This window comes from Pongo abelii, chromosome 23 (genome assembly GCF_028885655.2).
Source record: "Pongo abelii isolate AG06213 chromosome 23, NHGRI_mPonAbe1-v2.0_pri, whole genome shotgun sequence".
Lineage (NCBI taxonomy): Eukaryota > Metazoa > Chordata > Mammalia > Primates > Hominidae > Pongo > Pongo abelii.
In genome coordinates, this window is record NC_085929.1 from 26111295 (window position 1) to 26115182 (window position 3888).

The 3888-nt window shown below is 48.5% G+C and overlaps 1 pseudogene; it reads right to left on the minus strand.

Moving 5' to 3' along the window:
- Window positions 1-594: 594 nt before the first annotated feature.
- LOC103888936 (immunoglobulin lambda variable 5-52-like) lies at window positions 595-2194 on the minus strand (annotated as a pseudogene).
- Between the last annotated feature and the right edge of the window lie 1694 nt (window positions 2195-3888).

The window sequence follows — 3888 nt, forward strand, 5'->3', positions numbered from 1 at the left end:
GCCTATAGTCCCAGCTACTAGGGAGGCTGAGGCAGGAGAATTGCTTCAACGGGGAGGTGGAGGTTGCAGTGAGCCAAGATCGCACCACTGCACTGCAGCCTGGGCGACAGAGCGAGACTCCTCAAAAAAAAAAAAATGGTTATCTGGGCTGGGAACGTTGGCTCACGCCTGTAATCCCAGCACTTCAGGAGGCCGAGACGGGCAGATCGCCTGAGATCAGGTGTTCGAGACCAGCCTGACCAACATGGAGAAACCGTGTCTCTACTAAAAATACAAAAATTAGCTGGGCATGGTGGCACATGCCTGCAATCCCAGCTACTCAGGAGGCTGAGGCAGGAGAATCGCTTGAACCCAGGAAGTGGAGGTTGTGGTGAGCTGAGATCCAAGATTATGCCATTGCACTCCAGCCTGGGCAACAAGAGTGAAACTCTGTCTCAAAAAAAAAAAAAAAAGGATTATCTGTGCATTTACTGTGCAGGTGTAAGACCTGCATCTAAACAATGTTTTATGACTTCTAGTGTGTAAAACAACAATTTTTGTCATATTTATCCTAAAGTATTTCATGCTTTATGCTATTTTCAATGTACTGACTTTTCAACTACTGATGGTTCATTACTGATATAGAGAATACAATTCCCATCTGCATCCCTGTATTGTATCCCAAGGCTCATATTAAAACTCTCAGACCAGCAGCATCTCTGAGTCACTTCTAGACTCTGGGCTGAGATGAACCCCAACCCACCCCTCTTGCCTTCTTCAATGTCAACCCTGAGAGATTTTACCCCTGAGCAAGGGATGTCTGCCTGTGAAATGTGAGCAAGGTAGGACTTTGTTAGACCTACTTGTCCGTGGGAGCTCCAGTGCTGTTGATGTGACAACAGATGTCACCCCCTGAGCTAGATTTGGTCAGAGCCACCAGCAGGGGTGACTTCACTAGGGCAGGAGAGTAGAGGGGAGGTTTTTGTCTTATTCCTCATGGGTCTGGAGCAGTGTGTGAGTCTTAGAGTTGCCCTGCCATGTACCACAGTAATAGTCAGCCTCATCCTCAGGCTGGAGCCCAGAGATACGCAGAATCCCTGCATTGGCTGATGCATCATTGGATCCAGAGAAGCGGCTGGGAACTCCAGAGCCTTGGCCCTTATCGGAGTCTGAGTGGTAGTACAGGAGATACCGGGGAGGGTTCCCTGGCTTTTGTTGGTACCAGCTTATCCAGAAGTCCCCAACACTGAAGCCGCTGCTCAGTGTGCAGGTGAGTCTGACTGATGCTCCAGAAGATGCAGAATGGGAAGATGGCTGAGTCAGCACAGGCTGGGAAAGGGAACCTGAAAACACAGACATCATGGGTGATAAGGCAGTTCCCAGGGTAAAGCTTCTCATAGGTCTGAGCCACAGGGGATGGTGTAGGTTGGACACTGAGACTCAGTTTATAAGGATTTTCCCTACCTGTGCAGTGAGAGAGGAGCATGAGAAGGAGAAGAGTCCAGGCCATGGTGGACACAGTCCCTGAGCCCTAACAGTAGGCCTGAGCTGCCCCAGGTCTCCTTTTCTTCTCCATCCTCTGCCAGGGGAGGGGCTGCTCATGCAAATATGTTTCCATCCAAGGACTGCCCAGCCCCTCCCTGAACCCCGGGGCTGAAGCTCAGCTCACACTGCAGACTGAGGAGGAGGGAAGTTTGGTTTCCCCCTTCGGAGGGCCCTGGGAGGAAGCACCTGCCGAGACCATACACAGGTCTCTGCTTAGGGGACTCTGCCAGGCCAGAGAGGACAGAGCTCCTGAGTCCCCATCATTGAACACAGGGCACAGGTTCCTTGGAGTGAATGGTTCTTACTAAGCAGCTGTGTAGGGACCATAGGGCAGTCCTGCAGCATCCCCTGCTGGTTGCACGGCACACACCTCCTGATATAGTGTGGATGTGTGTCCTCTCTCAATCTCCTGTTGAAACATAATCCCCAATGTTGCATGTGGCACCTGGTGGGAGGTGGTTGGGTCATCAGAGAGGATTCCGCGAGGCTTGGTGCTGTCCTCATGACAGTGATTGAGTTCTTGCAAGATCTGATTGTTGAGATGTGTGGAACCTCCCCCCTTACTCTCTCGCTCCCACTCTGCCATGTGAGATGTCTGCTCCCACTTCATGTTCCACCGAGTAAAATCCCCTTGAGATATCCTCAGAAGCCAAGCAACTGCAGGCACCATGACTCTTGTACGGCCTGCAGAGCCATAAGCCAATTCAACCTCTTTTGTTTGTAAATTTCCCAACCTGGAGTATTTCTTTGAAGCAATGCAACAATGTCCTAACAGAGATACTTGGTACTGAGAAATAAAGTATTGCTAAAAGATACCCGATAGTACAAAAGCAGCTGTGGAACTCAGTCATGGCCAGAGGTTGGAAGGGTTTGGGGGGCTCAGGAGAAGACAATGTGAAAGGAAAACAAATCAGGACCACACTCAAGCTGGCAACTGCTTAGAGCAAACCTGCCTCCCATTCTATTGAAAGCCTCCTCTCTGCTCACTGAGATAAATGCATATCTGATTGCCTCCTTTGGAGAGGCTCATCAGAAGCTCAAAAGAATGCAACCACGTGTCTCTTATCTATCTAAGACCTGGAAGCCCCTTCCCCACTTCAAGTTATCCTGCCTTCACCTGGAGCTGTTCCACCTTTCCAGACTGAACTGATGTGCATCTTACACATGTTGATTGATGTCTCATGTCTGCCTAAAATGCATAAAACCAAGCTGTACCCCTACCACCTTGGACATATGTTATCAGGATCTCCTGAGGCTGTGTCACAGATGTGCCTCCTCAACCTTGGCAAAATAAGCTTTCTGAGTTGTAACTGAGACCTGTGTCCGATTTTGGGAGTTCACAACAGGAAGATTGGAAAATGCTTCAGACTTTATAGAGGCTGGTTAAATGGTTATGATCAAAATGCTGATGGTGTTATGAACAATGAAGTATAGGCTGTCAACATCTCAGATGGAAAGTGAGTAACTTATTGAGAACTGGGGCAAATATCTCACATGTTATGCCTTAGGAAAGAGTTTGGCTGAATTCTATTTGTGTTCTAGGAATCTGTGGAAGTTGGAACTTCAGAACAACCATTTAGAGTATCTGGCAGAAGAAATGTCTAGGCAGAAAGAGTTCAAGAGGTGGCCTGGCTGTGTCTACAGCCAATACACAGATGTGAGATCAAAGAAATGACTTTAATTTGGAATTTATATTTAAAAGGAAAGCAGAGCATAAAAGATTGAAAAATTTTCAGCTTGACTATGTGGCAGAAAATAACATCCTCTTTTCCTGAAAAGAATCCAAGTGGGCTGCAAAACAATCACTTGCTAGAGGTATTTGCAAAACTAAAGAGGAGCCAAGTGTTGATAGCCAAGACAATGGGAAAAAGACCTCAAAGGCATTTCAGATATCTCTGAGGCAGCCTCTCACATTACAGTTCCTGAGCCTAGGTGAACTGAATGGCTTGCTGGGTCTGGCCTAGGGCCCCAGAGTCCTGTGCAACCTCATGGCTGATTCAGCTCCAGCCTTGGCTCAAGAGGCTCCAGATAATGCTATGCCACAGTTTTGGGGAGCAAAAGCCATGATAAGCCTTGGAAGCTTCTATGTGGTGTTAAACCTGCAGGAGTACAGAATGCAAGAGTGTTGGAGCCTCGACAACCTCCACCTAGATTTCCGAGGATGTATGGAAAAGCCTGGGTACTCAGTCAGAAGCCTGTTGCGGGGGCAGAACCCTCCCACAGAACCTCTACTAGGTCAGTGTGGAGCGGAAATGTGGGGTTGGAGGCCCCAGACCGAGTCCCTACTGGGGCACTGCCTAGTGGAGCTGTGGGAAGGAGGTCACTGTCCTCTGTATTCCAGAATGGTAGATCCAATGGCAAATT